The sequence below is a fragment of the Pseudophryne corroboree genome, chromosome 5, assembly GCF_028390025.1.
Source record: "Pseudophryne corroboree isolate aPseCor3 chromosome 5, aPseCor3.hap2, whole genome shotgun sequence".
NCBI classification, from domain to species: domain Eukaryota; kingdom Metazoa; phylum Chordata; class Amphibia; order Anura; family Myobatrachidae; genus Pseudophryne; species Pseudophryne corroboree.
In genome coordinates, this window is record NC_086448.1 from 619,367,273 (window position 1) to 619,394,082 (window position 26,810).

Here is a 26,810-nt window from a genome sequence, read left to right on the forward strand (position 1 = left end):
GCAACATGTATGGTCAAATAAAAAGAGGGAGCTACACTGACCCTGATCTAATAGTGAGGAGTGGGTATTTGTTCTACCTCTATGAATTGTGTAGCATATACTATCATTTTCAGTTGTATTGGGAATTATCTTGAGAGTATAGCCTGGATAAAACTATTCAAGATATATATTTACCATATAATTCAAGATGATAATAAGATGATTAATAGTTTTATGGCATTACTTTACTAAAAACTAATTCGTTTTATGGTCATTTTACAGCACTTCGCAAATTCCCTTGAAAACTGTAGTTTCTCTGGTACACTTTTTATGGTAATTCCAAAACATCCCCACTGGCACACAATTATGCTAATGAAATAAGGGAAGGAGCACTTTGTGAGTAACGACCCAAATAATTAATATAAATAAGACATCAATCCAACGTTCAATTCCAAACTTTTGGGCAACATTTTTTATATGAGAAGTTGAGTCTTGGAATGTTTCCCCAGTACTAAGTATAAAGCTGCACTCCCATTTAGGGTAAGGTTATATTAATCCTGTAGACACGTCTCGCTGGGGGAGGGGTGTAAGTGGGTGGAAAAATGAGAAGCTATAAGATAAAGAAGTTATGGCCAGCGGTATTAGTGTCAGCTCTTAAACAGAGAGCTGTATTAAAAAAAGATTTGGGCAAATTGGCTCTAATCACATAGGTCTGCAATTAAAAAATTGTATTGAAAAAGTCACACTTTTCCATATTTATGGGTGCTGATATAAGTAAACATACTAAAATAAATTCCATCAATTACCAGTTTTCCACAATATGAAAATTACATTTTGCTATCCATTACTTTATGTATTCTTGCATATAAAGCTATTATTTTGATTTCAGCCCCTGTGACTGTTTACAGACTTTAGTATGATTTGACAGATGTACTGTAAAAGGATTATTTTTGGAACAAAAAGAAACATGGCAGTCAGTAAGTGTTGTTTCACAATGGCAGTCAGTATGCTTCAAGCTCAGATGGTCATTCTGTGCAAACTTATGAAAATGTAGATATAGTTCTCACGAAGCTCAACTACAAAGATTATGGATGTGGCTATCTTAAAATACAGTCCATGCTCCTTGCATAGCAAGAAAGATACTAATTACCCATATGTTTTGTGCAAATAAGAGAGCTGATCGAAGGCCATTTGGTTGAAATACAATGGCCAAACAGGGCTGGTTAAAAACTTGGATACAAATATTTTATCTATGAAAGTTTCATTGATCCCAAACAGCACTCTTCAAACTAGGACTTATGAAGCAGATTGTAAAAGCTTTTGCAAAACAAAAGAGTGTTTCAAATATCTGTGTAAAGAAGCAGCAGCATTTTAAGTGAAGCGGAGGCCTGTGTGCCACCTCTTCTGTCCCTCTTCATGCACCCTCCTCTCTAGCCGGAAGTGCTTTAGAGTCTGAGCTGCAGGGGCGCAGAGTTCTGGAAAAATGGAGCAGCGGCCATTTTCCTGGTCATTTATGAAGTGTGCATGTGCAAAATGCTGGGAAAATGCCTGCCGCACCATTTTCACAGTGATTTGTGTACTTGCTGCGGCCAGCGGGGTTCTCCAGAGAGGTGAGGATTAAAGAAATGGGTGCTGCATGTGCGTTGTGGGTCCCCCTGCACCACACACACTGCACCCATTATAAATACACAAGTGGAAAGAAGGTATTTTCATTAGACTAAACATTTGAAAACTCCTAACTGACAATGAGTTTTAAAAAAAATGAAAGCTATTGAAAGGGGTGGTCTTCTGTATGCCGAATGTCGGGATCCCGGCGCACAGTATACCGGCGCCGGAATCCCGACACCCGGCATACCGACAACTATTCTCCCTCGTGGGGGTCCACGACCCCCCTGGAGGGAGAATAAAATAGTGTGGCGCGCGTAGCGAGCCCGCAAGGGGCTCCTTTGCGCTCGCCACGCTGTCGGTATGCCGGCGGTCGGGCTCCCGGCGCCGGTATGCTGGGCGCCGGGAGCCCGAGCGCCGGCATACCGTACGACACCCATTGAAAGAGAGGCTTGGAAGTTGCAAATAAATTATTGGGGAACTTCAGAGATCCCAACTACAGAAAGTAGTGCAAGAAAAATTCACATTAGGTTGTTCAATGAGCTTTGAAAGTGCAATTTCTGAATGATCATTTGGAATACTTTCCTGAAAATGTTAGTTAGGAGCAAGGGGAAAGCTTCTAGCAATATATAAAGGAGATGGACCTAAGATACAAGGGAGGATGGAATGTCATCATGATGGGAGAGTGCTTTTGGGTGCTGCACAGAGAACTCCCACAAGATAGAAGACAAAAGTGTGAGACAAAGCTTTTTTTAATATTGAAAGAAAAATCCAGTATAAGGACTTGTAAATAGTAGTAATATTGGGGGTCATTCCGAGTTGATCGCTTGCTAGCTGATTTTAGCAGCAGTGCAAACGCTAAGCCGCCGCCCTCTGGGAGTGTATCTTAGCTTAGCAGAAGTGCGACCGAAAGGATCGCAGGACGGTGGCAAAAATTATTCAAGCAGTTTCTGAGTAGCTGCAGACCTACTCCTACCTTGCGATCACTTCAGTCTGTTTAGTTCCTGATTTGATGTCACAAACACGCCCTGCGTTTGGCCAGCCACTCCCCCATTTCCCCAGGCATGCCTGCGTTTTTATCTGATACGCCTGCGCTTTTGAGCACACTCCCGGAAAACGGTCAGTTACCTCCCAGAAACGCCCAATTCCTGTCAATCACTCACCGATCAGCAGTGCGACTGAAAAGCGTCGCTAGACCTTGTGTGAAACTGCATCGGCTTTTGTGAAAGTACTTCGCGCGTGCGCAGTGCGCACCATACGCATGCGCAGAAGTGCCGATTTTTTGCCTGATCGCTGCGCTGCAAACAACGGCAGCTAGCGATCAACTCCGAATGACCCCCATTGTTCCTAGTTACATCAGAATATGTGGGGGGTTTTGGGAGTAAAATGAACATTTCACCAGAATACACATGAATAGGCTGATTTCCCATATCTTCACATCCATTTTGTGAAAAAAAACTTATGTCTTACAGAAAACTTATAGTTATTTTTTGAATTAGCACACCAAATCCCTTTGGAATCAGCCAGAGATATGCTGACATTTTTCATTGAATCAAAGTTTACAGTCCCGTGTTGTTTTTAAAGTGAGCATGATAATGCATAATGATACAGCCAGACATTGACATAATATTCCCAGAAAGTTACAAGGTGAAGATTAATTTCAATGTAGCACCTTCTATTGTTCAAGTGATAATAAGTACTGGGAATATAAGGGTGCAAAATCCTATAATTTTCTTATAAATGGTAGAAAAATCATTAGACGTTTTCTTTTCTTGTGTTCCTGTCAAAGCTGCTATTTTCCAATGTGATTGTTTGAAGTGACAGTAACATAGCTCCTCAGTGTCTGTATCAGCGGGATGCAGTTAAGATGACGGCTGTCAGCATCCCGGCAGTAATACAATGCCGGAATCAGTGGTGGAACTTGTTAGTGGTGGACCCAGGCTCAGGCACCATTCGGGGGGAGACACTAAGATGGAAGGTTAGGGTTAGGCACTAAGTTGGAAGGTTAGGGTTAGGCACTAAGATGGAAGGTTAGGGTTAGGCACTAAGATGGAAGGTTAGGGTTAGGTACTAAGATGGAAGGTTAGGGTTAGGCACTAAGATGGAAGGTTAGGGTTAGGCACTAAGATGGAAGGTTAGGGTTAGGCACTAAGATGGAAGGTTAGGGTTAGGTACTAAGATGGAAGGTTAGGGTTAGGCACTAAGATGGAAGGTTAGGGTTAGGCACTAAGATGGAAGGTTAGGGTTAGGCACTAAGATGGAAGGTTAGGGTTAGGCACTAAGATGGAAGGTTAGGGTTAGGTACTAAGATGGAAGGTTAGGGTTAGGCACTAAGATGGAAGGTTAGGGTTAGGCACTAAGATGGAAGGTTAGGGTTAGGCACTAAGATGGAAGGTTAGGGTTAGGCACTAAGATGGAAGGTTAGGGTTAGGCACTAAGATGGGAGGTTAGGGTTAGGCACTAAGATGGAAGGTTAGGGTTAGGCACTCAGATGGAAGGTTAGGGTTAGGCACTAAGATGGAAGGTTAGGGTTAGGCACTAAGATGGAAGGTTAGGGTTAGGCACTAAGATGGAAGGTTAGGGTTAGGCACTAAGATGGAAGGTTAGGGTTAAGCACTAAGATGGAAGGTTAGGGTTAGGCACTAAGATGGAAGGTTAGGGTTAGGCACTAAGATGGAAGGTTAGGGTTAGGTTGCAGGAAGGGAGGGTTAGAGATAGGGGGTAAGGGAGAGGGGGGAACATACTTACCTTGCCCCTGTCAGGATTTCAAAGATCTGGATGCCAGTGTCGGTATTGTGATCGCCCCAATCCCAGCCACACTACACCAAATATTTTGACTTTTTTTCTCATATTGGGGCAGATGTACTAAGCCTTGGAGAGAGATAAAGTGGAGAGAGATAAACTAACAACAAATCAGCTCCTAACTGCCATTTTTCAAACAAAGGAAGTAACGTAGTAGTTAGGAGCTGATTGGCTGGTACTTTATCTCTCTCCGCTTTATCACATCTACCCTTTGTTTACCTCATTTCTGTTTCAGAAGACTTGTGCCTTGAAATGTGTAAATATAAATTTCCCATAAGTAAACCAACAAGTACACCATGATGTACAGTATATGTAAAAATCATGTGTATATATATTTAAAATATAATATAATCAAGCCATATGTGGCGCTGGATCGCCCTTTTTGAAAGAAATAGGCAGCACTCTTTAGTATTTCAATCACAGTATTGTATTCATTGTGTAAAATCAGTAAGTGATGTTTCAAGCTTGTGCAGGATCTTTTCATCAGTAGGTGTAGATGGACAATTTACATGTCTTGATGAAAAGGTCCTGTGCAACCTTGAAACGACGACTTATGGATTTTACATAGGGAGAGATTCAGCTCCACACGGAAGGACTTATGCTATACATATAGAATGTGGGCACCCATGAATTCTATATTTGTCCAGAGTGCCAAACAAAACTATATATGTGTGTGTCTGTGTATACAGATGTGTCCTCATACATCCTTGCTGGAATCATGCTAAATAGCCTTTGAAGTCGTGCCATGCCATGGCGGGACTCGGTAGCGTCAAGCAACTTTTTTTACTTTTTTCTGCGAAAATGCGTGTTAGTGTAATAGGACGCACAAGCAGCTTCTGCTGATTAAAATGATATGCAGCATACATTTATTCTGTATATAATTGCTGCTCTATCTACATTCGAAATGCCACGTTACAGTGTTTTCCATGAAAACACTGTAGAATAGCATTTTGTATGCAAATACAGTTCCAGTTACACACAGAATATAGGCATGCTGCGTATCATTTAAATCAGCAGAAGCTGCTTGTATGTCATATTACGCTGTAAAAAAACTCAAAAAAAGATGCTCGGCACTTCTGAGACACACGTCACTCATGCGTTATGTGTAACACGATTTGTAGCACACGGAGCAAAGATGTAGGTCCCGGCTTCTGCACACAGCGTTGGAGGTTTGCCTGGTGGATGGTTTTATGCTTACAAACTGGCCCAAAGAGTGGGTCAAAGTTGGTACGAGAATATCTTAACCTGTGATGTGTGTTTTTAATGATGCATTCATAAAATAAAAATGATCTGCACTATGGGCGCATTCTCCTAAAATTATTTTTCCATATATAAATATATATATATATATATATATATATATATATACATATATATATATATATATTGTGGCAGAGACAGCACAGATCTGACATGGATTTAGTATTGCAGCACTGTGGCTAATGAGAATCCAGATCAGGTGTTACTGTTGTTCATGGTTGAGAAGCAGTTGATTACAGGCACCTGTAAAAGTGTGTTAAAAGGGTTCCAGGCACAAGGGAACAAGCCTTTTGATAGTGACTAGCATCCAGAAGGGGGTGCGGGGACGTTAGGGCCACTGACCCTGTACTAAGGTGAACCAGTATCGCTATGAACTTTTAATGATGTGATCCTGTACGGCTATGCACCTGTACTGATGTAAACCTGCACTGCTATGCTGAAAGATCATTGTGCTGTCCTGCCTAACAAAGAAATAAAGAAAATGGTGAAATTTAGCCTATGTTTAGTCTATGTGATTCCTGTCACTCTATCTACACTGCTCAAAAAGATAAAGGGAACACTTAAACAACACAATGTAACTCCAAGTCAATCACACTTCTGTGAAATCAAACTGTCCACTTAGGAAGCAACACTGATTGACAATCAATTTCACATGCTGTTGTGCAAATGGAATAGACAACAGGTGGAAATTATAGGCAATTAGCAAGACACCCCCAATAAAGGAGTTGTTCTGCAGGTGGTGACCACAGACCACTTCTCAGCTCCTATGCTTTCTGGCTGATGTTTTGGTCACTTTTGAAAGCTGGCGGTGCTTTCACTCTAGTGGTAGCATGAGATGGAGTCTACAACCCACACAAGTGGCTCAGGTAGTGCAGCTCATCCAGGATGGCACATCAATGCGAGCTGTGCCAAGAAGGTTTGCTGTGTCTGTCAGCGTAGTGTCCAGAGCATGGAGGCGCTACCAGGAGACAGGCCAGTATATCAGGACAGGGGCGGATCCAGAAGAAAATGAAAGGGGGGGCACCATAATATGGGAACAGTAATAGTTATATTTACATGCACCTAAGGCACGCGTGCTCCCAGATAAGGAGTGTGGTTCTCCTTTTGAAAAAAAATAAAAAAGAAGTGTCAGTGATCGCGCTGAGCCCAAAAAAAGTGGGTCCCACGGACCCCTCATTTTTAAAAATTGGGGTCCTATCTGTCCTTTTCTGGGTCCCATCGGAATGAAGGTTCATATTAATCTTATTAATTATTCAAATATAAAAACAGACTTGATTTGGACACTACAAAAGTATTGCGAGGGGGAGGAGGGGGTGACAATGCTGCTGGGCTGTGTAGCCAACAGGACACTCTGCCCCAGAGCTGTAACTAGACATTTCAGTGCCCTTTGGCAGAAAGTAAATTGGTGGTCCCCCTGCCATATTCCAAACCAAGGACAGTGCGCGCCGAAGGCGCGCACCAAAAATTTAGGAGTGTGGCTTCATGGGGAAAGAGCATGGCCACATAACAGTACCAATTCACATTACACCACACAGGTAGAGCACATTATATACACATTGCACCAGGTAGAGCACGTTACACACATTGCGCCAGTTAGAACACCCTACACACATTGCGCCAGGTAGAACACGTTATACAGACAGAGCCAGGTAGAACACGTTATACAGATTGCGCCAGTTACAACACGTTATACACACATTGCACTAGGTAGAGCACGTTACACACACTGCGCCAGGTAGAGCACATTATACACACTGCGCCAGGTAGAGCACGTTACACACACTGCGCCAGGTAGAACACGTTACACACACTGCGCCAGGTAGAACACGTTATACAGACAGAGCCAGGTAGAACACGTTATACAGATTGCGCCAGTTACAACACGTTATACACACTGCACCAGGTAGAACACATTATATAGATTGCGCCAGGTAGAGCACGTTACACACACTGCACCATGTAGAGCACATTATACACACTGCGCCAGGTAGAGCACATTATACACACTGCACCAGGTAGAGCACGTTATACAGATTGCGGCAGCTAGAACACATTATATAGATTGCGCCAGGTAGAACACGTTATATAGATTGCACCAGGTAGAACACGTTATATAGATTGCGCCAGGTAGAACACGTTATACACACTGCACCAGGTAGAACACGTTACACACATTGCACCAGTTAGTGTTCTATACACATTGCGCCAGGTAGAGCATGTTATACACATTTTATATGGTACTAGGGAGTAGCGACAGAGGTAGCAGGGAGAAGGGACAGAGAGAGGCACCAGGGAATAGGGACAGAGGTAGCAGGGACAGAGATAGGCACCAGGGAATAGGGACAGAGAGAGCAAGGAGTAGGGACAGAGGCACCAGGGGCTAGGGACAGAGAGAGGCACCAGGGGGTAGGGACAAAGGTAGCAAGGAGTAGGGACAGAGGCACCAGGGGGTAGTGACAGAGGCACCAGGGGGTAGGGACGGAGCCGGCACCAGGGGGTAAGGACGGAGCCAGCAGGGGGAAGGGACGGAGGCAGCAGGGGGTAGGGACGGAGGCACCAGGGGGTAGGGACGGAGGCACCAGGGGGTAGGGACAGAGGCACCAGGGGGTAGGGACAGAGGCACCAGGGGGTAAGGACAGAGGCACCAGGGGGTAGGGACAGAGGCACTAAGGGGGTAGGGACAGAGAGGCAGGAGAGAGTGCAGCCAGAACCCCACCAAATAACTCCTTCCTGGGACAAGGGCCCCACCGCTTACCATGGACACTATGAGCAGCAGCGCTGTCAGGCCGGGGGATATAGTCCGATCCGTATGAGGCCACAACGCCGCCAGCATGGAGTCACAGGATGCGGCCAGGGGGGAGCGGAAAACGCGGAGGGGGCGGCCGCATGGTTGAGGAGGGAGAAGAGTGGAATCAGAGGGGAGTGCGGCGGCATCCAGCCGGGGGACCAGGGACCGAACTGCCCCGACCTCAGGTACAGCAGCGGAGTTCATCGTGGGGGGGAGAGCATGCGGAGCAGAGGAGGAGGGGAGGGCGGGAGATCACACTCTTCATGGTCTCCGCCTCTTCCAAGTTCCTCCCTCCGTTCCGTCCCTCCCACCGGACTGATTGACAGCGCAGGACAGCGCTGCGGCTCACAGCGCGTCCTGAGTGAGTCGAGACCCGGCGTTTTTTTATGTTTTGTGTCCCCATATCAATTCCTGGGTAACGACAGGGGGGGGCACGGACCTGAGTGCCCCCCCCCCCCCCCCTGGATCCGCCAATGTATCAGGAGATGTGGAGGAGGCCGTAGGAGGGCAACAACCAAGCAGCAGGACCGCTACCTCCGCCTTTGTGCAAGGAGGAACAGGAGGAGCACTGCCAGAGCCCTGCAAAATGACCTCCAGCAAGCCACAAATGTGCATGTGTCTACTCAAATGATCAGAAACAGACTCCATGAGGGTGGTATCAGGGCCCGACATCCACCGGTGGGGGTTGTGCTTACAGCCCAACACCGTGAAGGACGTTTGGCATTTGCCAGAGAACACCAAGATTGGCAAATTCGCCACTGGCGCCCTTTGCTCTTCACAGATGAATGCAGGTTCTCACTGAGCACATGTGACAGACGTGACAGAGTCTGGAGACGCCAAGGAGAACGTTCTGCTGCCTGCAACATCCTCCAGCATGACCGGTTTGGCAGTGGGCCAGTAATGGTGTGGGGTGGCATTTCTTTGGGGAGCCGCACAGCCCTCCATGTGCTCGCCAGAGGTAGCCTGACTGCCAGTAGGTACCGAGATGAGATACTCCGACCCCTTGTGAGACCATATGCTGGTGCGGTTGGCCCTGGGTTCCTCCTAATGCAAGACAATGCTAGACCTCATGTGGCTGGAGTGTGTCAGCAGTTCCTGCAAGACGAAGGCATTGATGCTATGGACTGGCCCGCCCGTTCCCCAGACCTGAATCCAATTGAGCACATCTGGGACATCATGTCTCGCTCCATTCACCATTCACGTTGCACCACAGACTGTCCAGGAGTTGGCGGAAGCTTTAGTCCAGGTCTGGGAGGCGATCCCTCAGGAGACCATCCGCCACCTCATCAGGAGCATGCCCAGGCATTGTAGGGAGTTCATACAGGCACGTGGAGGCCACACACACTACTGAGCCTCATTTTGACTTGTTTTAAGGACATTACATCAAAGTTGGATCAGCCTGTAGTGTGTTTTTCCACTTTAATTTTGAGTGACTCCAAATCCAGACCTCCATGGGTTAATAAATTTGATTTCCATTGATCATTTTTGTGTGATTTTGTTGTCAGCGCATTCAACTATGTAAAGAACAAAGTATTTAATAAGAATATTTCATTCATTCAGATCTAGGATGTGTTATTTTAGTGTTCCCTTTATTTTTTTGAGCAGTGTATATATCTATCTATCTAGATATATGACTGGTGAGTGCTCTCTACTGTTATATATAGAAGGTGACTTCCACGCAGCTGGATGCTCCTGGGTTGAAGCACCCCAGCAACTACCTACATTGAAGTATATCAATGTGGCTTCAACTCCATAATATATATATATATATATATATATATATATATATATATATATATATGAGTATACCACAAAGCACCAACCACACATAGGTCCTAATTCATACCCGATCGCTGTGCTGCAAATTACACTGTCCTGCGAACATATAGTCGCTGCCCAGGGGGAGTGAAAATTCGCCCCATGCAAGTGTACAAATGCATGTGTACGCTGTGCGGAAATTCCCCTCAGTCAGCGGACAGCTGCAAAACCGTTAGCATCACACTCACCATCAAATGTTTTTCCTATTCTGTGCAGTGTGTGCAGTCTGTGCGTAGCTCAATACTTATTCCTCCTGTGCTAAGTAATCAGGCTGATTGGGGCCGGAGCTGATGTCCCACAACCTCCCTGAAAACGCTTCCTGACACTCCCAGAAAACAGTCGGTTACCACCCACAAACATCTGCTTCCTGTCAATCACCTTGCGAACGCCCGTGCGATTGAAATTTTAGCACCAGCCTGTTGCTGTTTGGCGACGCGCATGTGCATTGCGGTACATACGCAGTCATTCGATAATCGGCCGCTGTGTGATTTTGCACAACAGCGATCAGGTCTGAATCGGGCCTATATACCCATTTTCCACCCAAGTCTCGGGTCTGAACCAGTATTTTGAACACAGGGGCTTGGTGAAGTGATAAATTGGAAGGTGATGAAGGATCAGCCAGTCAGCTCCTAACTGACATTTTTCAAACCCAGCCTGTGACATGGTAGTTAGGATCTGATTGGCTGGTCCTTTATCTCCTTCCACTTTATCACTTCACCGAGCTTAATAAATCTGCCCCACAGTTCATGTCAGACCTGGGACAGATGCCTTTCCACCGCAGCACCGGTCCAGGTTACTCACGGATTGGCGCTGTTCACACTGCATATGGGTGCCGTGCTGACGCTTGGAGATGACATAATTTCCTTGTGCCAGGAAAGCGGCTATATATGTGTCCCAGGTCGGATGACCTGAGTTACCTGTTTACACTGAGCCTTACCTGGGTCCTTTCTGGGAAAAACCCAGCTCACTAGCGGGGTTGAATTCCTGGGTCACTGGACCCGGGTTGAGCCATTTCCACTGACAAATCCCAGGTTGATGCGCGTTCACGTGCAGTAACTCTGGATTTTCATGTCAGTAGAAAAGGGTTATAACTGTTCCTATGTAATAGCCTTGAAAGTATGCCACTAGGAGGTCAACAGTGACAATGGGGTCTATTTACGAAGTACCAACCAACTCTTAACTGTCATTTTTCAATCACAGCCTGTAACATGGCATAGGAGCTGATTTTACTTTATCTCTCTCCAAAGCTTAGTAAATAGACCCCAATGTCACAATTTATGGCTGCCTGCCTATAAATCTTAAGCTTGCACATTTTCAGTATGGGACACAATGCATGAAATATACCTTCCCTGAACACTGGAAGATATCATCACTGGGGTTTACATTGAGAAGAAATATATATGTATGTATGACCCAGAGAAACGCCCTACAGGCTGCCACTACATTTGGTATTTATTTATTATTTATTTATTAACAGTTTCTTATATAGCGCAGCATATTCCGTTGCGCTTTACAATTAGAACAACAGTAATAGAACAAAACTGGGTAAAAACAGACAGACAGAGGTAGGAAGGCCCTGCTCGCAAGCTTACAATCTATAGGGAAATAGGCATAGATACACAAGGATAGATGCTACCTATTGCATAATGGTCCACCAGATTGCTAGGTTCTTAATGGGTTGTATGATGATACCCCACAAAGTTATCCAAGTGTCAGGAGGGTGTGAGACTAAAGAAAGACAAGATATGTGATGTTATGAATATTCTACAGAGGATGTAATTAGATAGGGTAGCACTGAAGGTTATGTGGGTGGGTCTGGAATTTGATAGGCTTGTCTGAAGAGGTGAGTTTTCAGGGAACATTTAAAGGTTTGGAGACTAGAGGCGAGTCTTACTGTGCGTGGGAGGGCATTCCACAGAGTGGGTGAAGCCCGGATAAAGTCCTGTAATTTTGAGTGTGAACAAGTAATGCGTGTGGATGAGAGACGTAGATCTTGTGCAGAGCGGAGAGGTCGGGTAGGGAGATATTTTGAGATGAGTGAAGAGATGTATGTTGGTGCAGTTTGGTTAATAGCCTTGTATGTGAGTAAAAGTATTTTATATTTAATACGGTAGAATACCGGTAACCAATGGAGGGACTGACAGAGCGGATCTGCAGACGATGAACGTCTGGCAAGGAAGATTAGCCTCGCAGCTGCATACAAAATGGATTGTAGTGGTGAGAGCCTATGTTTGGGAAGACCGGTCAGGAGACTATTACAATAATCAATGCGGGAGATAATGAGAGCATGGATTAGAGTTTTTGCTGTGTCTTGTGTAAGATAAGGGCGTATTTTGGATATGTTTCTTAGATGTATGTAACATGATCTTGAGACAGATTGAATGTGGGTAACAAAGGACAGTTCAGAGTCAAGAATGACACCTAGGCAGCGAGCTTGTGGGGTAGGGGTGATTGCAGAGTTCTCAACAGTGATAGAGATATCAGGTTGGAAACTACTATTGGCCGGTGGAAATATAATTAATTCTGTTTTGGAAATATTAAGTTTGAGGTGGCGAGATGTCATCCAAGATGAAATGGCAGAAAGGCATTCAGTGACACGGCCCAATACAGATGGTGACAAATCAGGGGAGGATAGGTAGATTTGAGTATCATCCGCATACAGACGGTACTGAAATCCGAAAGAGTTGATTAGTTTGCCAAGAGATGTGGTATAGATAGAGAAAAGCAGAGGACCTAGGACTGAGCCTTGCGGTACTCCAACTGAGAGAGGTAGCGAAGGAGAGGTGGAATCAGAGAAACGAACACTGAAGGAGCGATTAGATAGGTAGGATGAGAACCAAGAAAGGGCCGTGTCCTGAATACCTAGGGATTGTAGTGTTTGTATGAGAAGAGAGTGGTCAACAGTGTCAAAAGCAGCAGAGAGATCAAGGAGAATAAGTAGAGAGTAATGTCCTTTAGATTTAGCAGTGACCAAATCATTCACTACCTTAGTCAGTGCCGTCTCTGTGGAGTGTTGGGCACGAAATCCTGACTGAAGTGGGTCCAGTAGGCTGTGTGAGTTAAGAAAGTGTGTGAGGTGAGTGTAGGCAAGTCTCTCCAGTAGCTTGGAGGGGCATGGGAGCTGAGAGATGGGACGGTAGTTAGAGAGAGAGTTCGGGTCAGAGTTTTGTTTTTTCAGAATGGGAGTAATCACTGCATGCTTGTATAGAGAAGGAAAGATACCAGTAGACAGGGAGAGATTACAGATTTTCGTTAAGGTTGGGATGAGCACAGTAGACAGAGCTTTACTAATTTGTGAGGGTATAGAGTCAAGGGGAGAGGTATTAGAGTAGGCAGATGAAAAGAGTGCAGATACTTCATCTTCATTTGTAGGATCAAAGGAAGAGAAGGTGTTAGAGGGTTCAGGCAGGGAATTGAGCAGGTCACTTGCTGTGGAAGAGCATACCATTTCATTTCGGATCTTGTCAATCTTGTCCTTGAAATAGGAAGCAAGATCTTGCGCACTGACAGTGGCTGGTGGGTTAGGTGAGGGAGGGACAAGAAGTGATTTAAATGTATGTGTTCATTCACTTAGCATTAGCAAAAATGTCACTGATGTGTAATCTGTTAAAAGTAAAAAGAAAAGAAATGTTCTCCATAGGGGATTTAAATAGAAATAAAATGTATTATCTAACACTCAGCACAATCTATAATAAAACACATCTATAAGCAGGGCCGGTGGAATGGTTACCATAGGTAGCTCTTACATTGTGTGTATCTTCTGCTGACCCCAGGGCCATCTTAACAGCAGTGTAGGCCCCTTTGCAAAGCAATGCACTGGGGCCCCTACTTATTCTCCAGCGGTAGGGGTGGGAGGGTTCTAGCAGCGGCAGCTTTTAATGTCCCGCAGGTAGTAGGGGGTGTTTTATCTTCTTCTCAGCATGTAGGACCTGGAGCAGTAATTTTTGATAATTGCTCCTTTACTGCCCAGATGGTGGGAGATGGAGCAGGAGGAGGAACACTAAACTCTAGAAGGGGGCAATGGGCTGATTAAAGGGGCTCTGGTACATGACTTACAGGGTGGTAAGGATGCTTAATACGCAGGGGAGGGGTGGATAGTGGAGTGGGCTTAATATTCACCATTTTCCAGAGCAAGGGCAGCTTGCCTGACTGTAGTTATCTCTAGTTGCAGGAAATAGATTACTTAGCTTTCAATGGGATAAGAAACTAGAGAGCCCCACCTTCCAGGAGGTACTGGGGAACTGGGGATCAGAGTTCAGGAGCCAGAGCAATCCTTAGATAAATCTATAAAACCGCATCCCAGGTGTGAGGAGCTGGGAGCAGGGTCCAGCTACTTGAAGGCTGATATCTCTGGTTCTGGGCAAGGTAGAGACAGGCTGACAGAGTCAACCAAAAGGGGAGAGTCCCAGCATTTGGAGTAAACCATCAGACAAACTCTAAGACAGAACTTGAGTTATGTGTCTGGGAAGAGCAATTAACAGGCTCAGATGGGGAGCACTGCTTTGAAGTCAGATATCTCTGGTTCCCCAGGTCCGATTTTCAAAAATCTGGTACCCCTGGAAAGAGAGGACCCTCAGCTATCAGCCTAGGGCCCTTATACTCCTGGGGCCCTTGGGCAAGAGCCCATTAAGCCCATACAAAAAGACGGCCCTGGCTGCCCCCAGACTGGGAATATGGTGTGGGGCTGTGACGTAATAACTAAATGCCACTCCTCAAACCAATTACCAACATGGAGGAGCGGATACAGAGAAAAGAAGCAGCTGATTGCTGTTCCTCAGGGTCCCTGGATGGTGCTTAGTGTAGGAGCAGTACAGAGATAATAATAGTGAGGGTGGGATGAATCAATGGGGAAATCCAGCCAAAAAATTCAATTTTGTAGGTTTGTCATCATTCCCCATACGTTTCATGCAACGGAAAAAGCTAAACTTTCCAGAACTTGCTGTGTAATAGAAGCCTATGGGTGACTTACCTGAGTGAGAAGATTATGAGCATATTCAATTAACATGGAGGTTCCATTAAAACCTTGTGCGCTACTACTAGATGTAGGTATCTGAGAAAGCAACAAGCAAGGTTTTCCCTCCCATAGTTACCTGTAATGTGTTAATTCAGATTGCACTTATGTTACTTGTTAAGTGTTTTAGGCACCATCAAAATACTGGGAGAATTAATTGGCAAAAGTAATGTTTTGCATATTTTTGCAATTCTTTTCCACAAAATAAGCACAATTAAAACATATAGATATTGATCTCAATATGCTGCCAAAAGTAAGGACAATTTGCCCTGCCAAAAAAAAAATATCTAACATTATTCCCAGTAAAAGGAATTTACAGTGAAAATGTAAATTGCCCTTTTCTTGTGAAAATATGAATTGGCCTGGTCGAAACAGATGCGGTCCTGAAGAACAGCATGTCATGGCCTTCCTATCACTATGACTGTTTGTTATTATTACCCAGTTTTGCTTTATCATTGTGTCCAATTGTAGAACGCAACAGAATTTGCTGCGATATATAAGAAATGTAATAAATAAATATATAGTGGTAACACTAACTCCAAAGATCTTTACAAAGCATTTAGATATTTTAACATTTTTCTACTAAAACTAAAAATGAGGTAATGCTTATTAAATTCATTATAGACGGCAATGATCACTAATTAAAACTGTTCTTTAAAATGTGCACAATATTTATAATTGTCATTTATCTAATGTTAATGCTACGCCTAAAATACACGTTGGCTTTTATCGGAGCAAGCAATATTATTCAGCAACCGAGATTGAAAAATAAAGTTGCCTATATATATGTTTACCAAACTATCCCTTTAAATGGGTACACTCATGAATTACATAGGTTCTGCGGCTGGCTGACTTTAAGCCAGGCATGTCCAAACTGCGGCCCTCCAGCTGTTGAGAAACTACACATCCCAGCATGCCCTGACACAGCTTTAGCATTCTTTGACAGCAAAACTGTGTCAAGGCATGCTGGGATATGTAGTTTCACAACAGCTGGAGGGCCGCAGTTTGGACATGCCTACTTTAAGCCTTCATTTCACCTGGTTTTAATCAGCCACAGAACCTCCATGAGTGTCCACGGTTTAAAGAAATAGTATGGTAAGCCTACCTATATACCATACTGCCATTTTAGAATCTGCCATATGTATGAGCACAAAAAGACTGTCAGTTGTAATAATCTACATCTGATAGGGTTGGATAATGACCATATCTGACTATAGATACGTGATTTTTGTATAAAGCACTGAAGTAGCTCAATCTTTGTATGTGTAGAGCTGAGTGTTTGAACTTCTATCAAGGGGCCTAATTCAGATCTGATTGCAGCAGCAAATTTGCTAGCTAATGGGCAAAACAATGGTGGTCATTCCGAGTTCATCGCAGCCAGCAACTTTTTGCTGCTGCTGTGATCAACTAGCACACGCCTATGGGGGAGTGTATTTTAGCTTAGCAGGGCTGCGATCGCTTGTGCAGCCCTGCTAAGCTAAAAAAAATTCAAGCAGAAGTAGACTAGGCCTATACCTATTTACCCTGTGTGATGATCCCTGCGATGTTGGAGCCGGCTTTGACGCCAGACATCCGCCCTCCATTCTTCTGGACACACCAGCGTTTTCAAATCCACTCCCCGAAAATGGTTGGAAACGCTGCAATGACGCCCAGGTCCGCCTTCTTCCTGTCAATCTTCTTTGCGGACGGCTCTGCGACTGCTTCCTTCGGTAGACGAGATGTAACCCGGCGACCCCTGTCACCGGGCAACGTCGCGCACTGCGGCCGCCGCGCATGCGCATTCCCAACCCATTTGCACCGCAGCGATAAACCGCTGTGTGCGAACGGGTCGGAATGACCCCCAATGTGCACTGCGGGGGGAGCAGATGTAACATGTGCAGAGAGAGTTAGATTTGGGTGTGGTGTGTTCAAACTGAAATCTAAATTGCAGTGTAAAAATAAAGCAGCCAGTATTTACCCTGCACAGAAACAAAATTACCCACCCAAATATAACTCTCTCTGCACATGTTACATCTGCCCCACCTGCAGTGCACATGGTTTTGCCCATTAGCTAACAAATTTTCTGTTGCGATAAGATCTGAATTAGGCCCAAAGTAATGAACTTTTACATACTGTATATAATTGTGACTGTTAAAAGAAGATTTTTATATGAAGCAATTTGTATTATAGGTTTACTAATTTTTTAACATTCCACTTATAATAGACAGAATAATCCAATTTGAGAAAGCATATTGGGGCATTTACAAACATATAATATTTTGAGTCAGATATATAATATAACATGACATTTCATATAACCTTGTTATCTGCGTCACTGAAATCTATTGTCGGGCTGACTACAATGTTGTTTACAGAAATTATTTCCCCATGATAAAAACCATCGTTTTCAGTATTAGTTAATTATTTTACATATATAATTGTGAATGTTATTATAACTATATTTCTATAAAGCTACTCATTTCTATATTTAGGGGTCTATTTACTAAGCATTGGATGGAGATAAAGTCGCTGGAGATAAAGTACCAGCCAATCGGCTCCTAATTGCTGTGCCATCTCAATTCAGCTTTAAAAAAAAGTTGAATTGAGATGCTGGAGCTGAGACGGGGAGAGCTACGGCTGACGGGGGAGAGCAGCGCTACAGCAGCGGCTATAGCAGCGTAGCCGGAGGATGTGTCACAGCCGCCGCTCACAGCAGCGTCCACCTGGCTCCAGCAAGTGAGACCTGCTGGAGAAGGGTGGACGCTGCCATAACCGGCGGCTGTGACACATCTTCCAGCTACGCTGCTATAGCTGCTGCTGTAGCGCTGCTCTCCCCCGTCTGCCGCGGCTCTCCCCCGTCTTTTTTACAAGTGTCATACCCAGGATTAGAACCCAAGACCTATTACACTGGAAGCAGACACCATACTGATGAAGCTATTTGCTCCTGTATAGGAAGCATGATAATTCTAACTATATGAAGTTACTTCTCTGACAATTACACGTAACTTCATATAGTTAGAATTCTCATGCTTCCTATACAGGAGCAAATATCTCTATCAGTAAGGTGTCTGCCGTCAGTGGAACAGGTCATGGGTTCTAATCTTGGGTATGACTGCTAAGGAATGTGTGATTTAAAATAAAAGACAATGAAATGTATATATACAGTATATATATTTTTTCAGAACACTATATATATATATATATATATATATATATAGTGTATATATGTATATATATAGATATATATATATAGATATATATATATCTAAATATAGGTGGGCACCAATATTTATCTTGCCTCCGGGCAACTGAGACGAACTTTCGCCACTGTCTGCTAGTGACTGAGTGGATATAACTGGGCTGCCTGCAACTCTGCATTCACACGTAGTATACGTACTCTGAGGTCGTGCTGTTGGGCGTGTTCTGAGGGCGTGTTGTGAGCCATAACCGTGAAATGGTGCTTCGTGAAGCTGGAGCATGCTGGGGAGTTGAAGATAATGTATAAAGCACCATTTCATGGTTATGGCTCACATCACACCTGATTCACTCTTCTCAATCTCCACTCTAGACACCGAGTTAGGACAAACTTTTAGGGCACACATTTCCCCACATGGACAATACACACACGGGTTACCTGTGAGGGCTTTCTCACACCTCCTCACACATGTCCTGAGCATATACACCAACAGTCAACAGTCCCTGTTCAGCACGGTTTTTCAGTCTTGTCACATGGTGGCCCTACCTGTATTTTTCTTTGCCACCCTTCATTTATCTGCACTTTTGTTCACCTTTTTCACACACATCTTCCATTTTAGGTTTTCCATATCATATTTAGCCATGTATCCCTCACTTCATGTTCTCATCCACCAACACCTTTCCACTCCAGGTTATCACGCACTTTGCCGAAATGAAATCAAATTGATTACTATCTTGCCAACAACACTTGCAGGTTTCACATAGGATTCTCACCCGCAGTTTTTAACCATCTGATGATCCCAACATGTGAACATGAAGAGCACTCCATGATTAATTAGTTTTATTAACTTTTATTAACTTTTTCATAAATTGCATGCAGAAATAGGCAGCAACTTCAAACATAAAACAGGTCTGATTGTTAAAAACCAGTACATCCTTCAGCCTGGGCGTCGATATAAATGTCCTTAACGCATATTTGGTTGTTCCTGCTTAAATTCATATAGCCATTATAGGCCAAACGCTTCACAGACCTAACTAGATCTGTCTGACAATTATATAACTAGTTGCAAGGTTGCTTGGCAACCACCTTAATGTCTAAGAACCTATTCTTTCAGTGACCTGATAACAATGTTCCCCCGGACTTAGCAAGCAGCCAATACACCATGCCAGGGCCCTAGATAATATCAATAGAATAGATATCAAATAGATATCCAAGGTTCTATGCATATAATAGTAACCTTCTTTGACAACATCAGACTTCAGGATCCGACGCTCACCTCCAGAGCTGTGTGACCTACTATTCGTATACAGATGATACCAATCCGGTTGCTGGGCAACCGAAGAAATTCAGCAACAAGGCCGGCCCTCCCTGCTGGACAGGAGACGGCTTCTCACCATGGCAACCGCCCTAGGTTCTGGATTCCCGCCCCTTCAAGCCTGATTCCAATAGGACTGACGCAGATGACGCAACGCCGGTTACCCGGCAACCAGAAAACATAGAACAAGTTTTCCTTCCCTAGATGCACAGGAAGCGGTAATTTGATGCCAGGAACCTGAGGGCGGACCCGGTTCGATCCCCCGCGATTGTACAGCCTGGAATGAAACAACTCCTCCCCATTATCCGGCAATTGGATGTCTAGCACAAGTGGGGTATTTAAACCCCACAGTGCATCACAATGGTGTGGCATTACCAGGAAGTGAACAAGCCCGCCGCCGGGCGAAACGCATTTTCCCACTGGACCCCATCTGGGACTTAGGTACCCTTGGGCTCACATTTGATCCCCATCTGGAACTCAGGTAACCGTTGGAGATCATCAGCACCCTAGATGCTACTAGATCTCCACGGCCACTACCATTATCGTACAATAGGACATATTTAATACATTTCCCATCGTGAGGTGAATGTGAGCACAGCCGTGCTAGCTCAGCCATCAAGCTGTTTGTTTCTGTTTTGCCTCAGAGCTAATACACCACCAACGACTGTGGCACCGCAAAATGGCTGCAAATGGTGACAGGTGATACTGATTAACAGATCCTCCGCACACTATATGTTATCTAGGACACCTTCTGTCCACTGCCCTTTTACACTAAATAGGTGCAACCTATATCTATAATTAAATTGAGTGCAAGGAGGCCACCACATTGATCTGTGCACAATGGCTAATACAGCCTAATTACATCTTTCTGAGGCAATATCCATTATTCCAGTGGTTCTCAAACATTTTTGAATCATGGCGCCCTAGAGTATTAGAATTTTTTTCACGGCACCCCTAGGCCATATTTTCTGACTGAGAAATTTAGAAAGAAATATTAAATGAAGTAAATTTTCTTTATATGTCATCCTTAGGGTCAGTTATGTGGTGAGGGACAGGATATGCTTGTGTTTGTCCACATATTCTATGATTGACAGACACTAGCACTGGTTTTGCCTATTACATTAATAATAAATAATTTGAATTGGTACTGGATCACCAATCCAAGGCACCCCTGCAAGTGTCCCGGGCACCCCAGGGTGCCTAGGCACACAGTTTGGGAACCACTGCATGTAGTATCTTTTTGCAATATTAATACAAATTGTTAAATATTCAGCTACAGGTGCTTAATATTTGCTTTATCTGGAATCAGTGGCAAGGTCAGATTACCTAATAGGTGGTCTCATTCTTTGATGCATACAGTGACAATATATTTAATATATAAAAATATATATACAAAAACATTAATATTTTTTTTAAATTCCTCTTGTTAAATTTGGAGTATTACTTATCCTACTACACTTATTCGGTGAACTCTCATCTGTAATCCAGTGGTTAAGTCCCTGCCTAACACAGACAGCAGATTCACCATACCTTATTTTTTTAACTACTTTCTATTTCACTAAGGACATCTGTTCTACGCATCTATTTCCTGATGTATTTCATTTTTATGGTGCACACTCATTAGTGTTTTGAACCAGTTCAGAGGCACTACTACCATACCACACCCAACATGCCCGATCTTGTCTGATCTTGGAAGCCAAGCGATTTGGGCTTGGTTACTACCTGGAAGGGTGACCTCCAAGGAATACAGAGTGTTGTAGGGGTCCATAGAACCATTAGGATGCCATAACTATCCAACATTAACAGCAGAAGCACCTCTATCTTCCTTCTATCAGCACGTGCTAATATTATCATTTGATGGGATATTTAATCAATCTTTCCTATATAATTATCCTGTTAAGATATATGGTACCACGCAAACCCAGGTGGGGCTCCCTGTAATGCCTGGCCAATTGTGGCCTTATTAATACAGTTTATCTGTACTGGTCAGGGTGGAAGGACGCAGTCCAAATACAACCCATATTATATGGAGAGTGACCAGAACATACACAATTTTTAGGTGTATGTGAATTCCCATAATTGGAGGTTCCAATGTGATGTGAATTTGCATTTCTCTGACGTCCTAGTGGATGCTGGGGACTCCGTCAGGACCATGGGGATATAGCGGCTCCGCAGGAGACAGGGCACAATAATAAAAGCTTTAGGATCAGGTGGTGTGCACTGGCTCCTCCCCCTATGACCCTCCTCCAAGCCTCAGTTAGATTTTTGTGCCCGACGAGAAGGGTGCAATCTAGGTGGCTCTCCTGAGCTGCTTAGAATAAAAGTTTAAGTTAGGTTTTTTATTTTCAGTGAGTCCTGCTGGCAACAGGCTCACTGCTACGAGGGACTTAGGGGAGAGAAGAAAACTCACCTGCGTGCAGGATGGATTTGCTTCTTAGGCTACTGGACACCATTAGCTCCAGAGGGAGTCGGAACACAGGTCTCACCCTGGGGTTCGTCCCGGAGCCGTGCCGCCGACCCCCCTTGCAGATGCCGAAGTTGAAGAGGTCCAGAGGTCCAGAAACAGGCGGCAGAAGACTTTCAGTCTTCATAAGGTAGCGCACAGCACTGCAGCTGTGCGCCATTGTTGTCAGCACACTTCACCAACAGTCACCAACTGTCACTGAGGGTGCAGGGCGCTGGGGGGGGCGCCCTGGGCAGCAATGTATAATACCTTTTTATGGCTAAAATACATCACATATAGCCCTTGAGGCTATATGGATGTATTTAACCCCTGCCAGATCTCACAAACTCCGGGAGAAGAGCCCACCGAAAAGGGGGCGGGGCCTATTCTCCTCAGCACACGGCGCCATTTTCCTGCTCAGCTCTGCTGTGAGGAAGGCTCCCAGGCTCTCCCCTGCACTGCACTACAGAAACAGGGTTAAAACAGAGAGGGGGGGCACTTATTTGGCGATATGATTACATATATAAAAATGCTATAAGGGAAAACACTTGTATAAGGGGTTGTCCCTGTATAATTATAGCGTTTTTGGTGTGTGCTGGCAAACTCTCCCTCTGTCTCCCCAAAGGGCTAGTGGGGTCCTGTCCTCTGTCAGAGCATTCCCTGTGTGTGTGCTGTGTGTCGGTACGTGTGTGTCGACATGTAGGAGGACGATGTTGGTGAGGAGGCGGAGCAAATTGCCTGTATTGGTGATGTCACCCTCTAGGGAGTCGACACTGGAATGGATGGCTTATTTAGGAATTACGTGATAATGTCAACACGCTGCAAGGTCGGTTGACGACATGAGACGGCCGGCAAACAAATTAGTACCTGTCCAGGCGTCTCAGACACCGTCAGGGGCTTGTAAAAACGCCCATTTACCTCAGTCGGTCGACACAGACACAGACACGGACACTGACTCCAGTGTCGACGGTGAAGAAACAAACGTATTTTCCTTTAGGGCCACACGTTTCATGTTAAGGGCAATGAAGGAGGTGTTACATATTTCTGATACTACAAGTACCACAAATAAGGGTATTATGTAGGGTGTGAATAAACTACTTGTAGTTTTTCCTGAATCAGATAAATTAAATGAAGTGTGTGATGATACGTGGGTTTCCTCCGATAGAAAATTATTGGCGGTATACCCTTTCCCGCCAGAAGTTAGGGCGAGTTGGGAAACACACCTTAGGGTGAATAAGGCGCTCACACGCTTATAAAAACAAGTGGCGTTACCGTCTCCAGATACGGCAGCCCTCAAGGAGCCAGCTGATAGGAAGCTGAAAAATATCCTAAAAGTATATACACATATACTGGTGTTATACTACGACCAGCAATCGCCTCAGCCTGGATGTGCAGCGCTGAGGGGGCTTGGTCGGATTTCCTGACTGAAAATATTGATACCCTTGACAGGGACAAGATTTTATTGACTATAGAGCATTTTAAGGATGCATTTCTATATATGCGAGATGCGCAGAGGGATATTTGCATTCTGGCATCAAGAGTAAATGTGATGTCCATATCTGCCAGACGACAGTGGTCAGGTGATGCAGATTCCAGACGGCACATGGAAGTATTGCCGTATAAAGGGGCGGTCCATCGGACCTGGTGGCCATGGCAACAGCTGAAAAATCCACCTTTTGTTACCCCAAGTCACATCTCAGCAGAAAAGGACACAGTCTTTTCAGTCTCAGTCCTTTCGTCCCCATAAGGGCAGGCGGGCAAAAGGGCCAGTCATATCTGCCCAGGGGTAGAGGAAAGGGAAGAAGACTGCAGCAGGCAGCCCATTCCCAGGAACAGAAGCCCTCCACAGCTTCTGCCAAGTCCGCAGCATGACGCTGGGGCCGTACAAGCGGACTCAGGTGCGGTAGGGGGTCATCTCAAGAGTTTCAGCACGCAGTGGGCTCACTCACAAGTGGACTCCTGGATCCTACAAGTAGTATCCCAGGTGTACATTGGAAATTCGAGACGTCTCCCCCTCACAAGTTCCTGAAGTCTGCTTTACCAACGTCTCCCTCCGACAGGGAGGCAGTATTGGGAACAATTCACAGGCTGTATTCCCAGCAGGTGATAATCAAAGTACCCCTTCTACAACAAGGGAAGGGGTATTATTCCACACTATATTGTGGTACTGAAGCCAGACGGCTAGGTGAGATCTGAAATATTTGAACACTTACATACAAGCGTTCAAATCAAGATGGAGTCACTCAGAGCAGTGATAGCGAACCAGGAAGAAGGGGACGATATGGTGTCACTGGATATCAGGGACGCTTACCTACATGTCCAAATTTGCCCTTCTCACCAAGGGTACCTCAGGTTCGTGGTACAGAACTGTCACTATCAGTTCAGACGCTGCCGTTTGGATTGTCCACGGCACCCCGGGTCTTTACCAAGGTAATGGCCGAAATGATGATTCTTCTTAAAAGAAATATGGACGCTTTCCTGATAAGGGCAAGGTCCAGAGAACAGTTGGAGGTCGGAGTAGCACTATCTTAAGTAGTTCTACGACAGCACGAGTGGATTCTAAATATTCCAAAAACGCAGTTTTTTCCGACGACACGTCTACTGTTCCTAGGGATGATTCTGGACACAGTCCAGAAAAGGATGTTTTCTCCCGGAGAAGAAAGCCAGGGAGTTATCCGAGCTAGTCAGGAACCTCCTAAAACCAGGAAAAGTAGCAGTGCATCATTGCACAAGGATCCTGTGAAAAATGGTGGTTTCTTACAAAGCGATCCCATTCGGTAGATTTCACGCAAGAACCTTTACGTGGGATCTGCTGGAAAAATGGTCCGGATCGCATCTTCAGATGCATCAGCGGATAACCCTGTCTCCAAGGACAAGGGTGTTTCTTCTGCGGTGGCTGCAGAGTGCTCATCTATGAAAGGGCCGCAGATTCGGCATTCAGGACTGGGTCCTGGTGACCACGGATGCCAGCCTGAGTGGCTGGGGAGCAGTCACACAAGGAAAAAATTTCCAGAGAGTGTGATCGAGTCTGGAGACTTCTCTCCACATAAATATACTGGAGCTAAGGGCAATTTACAATGCTCTAAGCTTAGCAAGACCTCTGCTTCAAGGTCAGCCGGTATTGATCCAGTGGGACAACATCACGGCAGTCGCCCACGTAAACAGACAGGGCGGCACAAGAAGCAGGAGGGAAATGGCAGAAACTGCAAGGATTCTTCGCTGGGCGAAAAATCATGTGATAACACTCTCAGCAGTGTTCATTCCGGGAGTGGAAAACTGGGAAGCAGACTTCCTCAGCAGGCATGACCTCCACCCGGGAGAGTGGGGACTTCATCGGGAAGTCTTCCACATGATTGTAAACCGTTGTGAAAAACCAAAGGTGGACATGATGGCGTCCCGCCTGAACAAAAAACTAGATATTGCGCCAGGTCAAGGGACCCTCAGGCAATAGCGGTGGACGCTCTGGTAACACTGTGGATGTACCAGTCAGAGTATGTGTTCCCTCCTATGCCTCTCATACAAAAAGTACTGAGAATCATAAGAGGGAGATGAGTAAGAATGATACTCGTGGTTCCGGATTGGCCAAGAAGGACTTGGTACCCGAAACTTCAAGAGATGTTCACGGAAGACCCGTGGCCTCTACCTTTTAGAAAGGACCTGCTCCAGCAGGGGCCTTGTCTGTTCCAAGACTTACCGCTGCCGCGTTTGACGGCATGGCGGTTGAACGCCGGATCCTGAAAGGGCATTCCAGATGAAGTCATCCCTACCCTGGTCGAAGACAGGAAGGATGTAACCGCAAAACATTTTCACCGCATTTGGCGAAGATATGTTGCGTGGTGTGGGGCCAAGAAGGCCCCTACAGAGGAATTCCAACTGGGTCGTTTCCTACATTTCCTGAAAACAGGACTGTCTATGGGCCTAAAATTAGGGTCCATTAAGGTTCAAATTTCGGCCCTGTCGAATTTCTTCCAGAAAGAACTGGCTTTAGTGCCTGACGTTCAGATGTTTGTAAAAGGGGTACTGCATATACAGCCTCCTTTTGTGCCCCAGTGGCACCTTGGGATCTCAATGTTGTTTTGAGTTTCCTAAAGTCACATTGGTTTGAACCACTCACCACTGTGGACTTAAAATATCTCACATGGAAGGTGACGATGCTATTAGCCCTGGCTTCAGCCAGGCGTGTGTCAGAATTGGCGGCTTTATCATATATAAAGCCCTTACTTAATTTTTCATTCTGACAGGGCAGAATTGAGGACTCGTCCTCAATTTCTCCTTAAGGTGTTTTTCTGTTTTTCACATGAACCAACCTATTGTGGTACCTGCGGGTACTAGGGACTTGGAGGACTCCAAGTTACTTGACGTTGTCAGGGCCCTGAAAAATATGTTTCCAGGAAGGCTGGAGTCAGAAAATCTGACTCGCTGTTTAGCCTGTATGCACCCAACAAGATGGGTGCTCCTGCTTCTAAGCAGACGATTGCTCGCTGGATTTGTAATACAATTCAGTTTACACATTCTGTGGCAGGCCTGCCACAGCCAAAATCGGTAAAAGCCCATTCCAAAAGGAAGGGGGCTCATCTTGGGCGACTGCCCGAGGGGTCTCGGCTTTACAACTTT

The 26,810-nt window shown here is 45.0% G+C and overlaps 1 protein-coding gene across 4 annotated transcripts in view; it reads left to right on the top strand.

The window, feature by feature from the left end:
• The window catches only part of DLGAP1 (DLG associated protein 1), a 1,173,524-nt gene that overhangs the window by 1,094,370 nt on the left and 52,344 nt on the right, over nt 1–26,810 (top strand). The gene's annotated exons all lie outside the window — the stretch shown is intronic.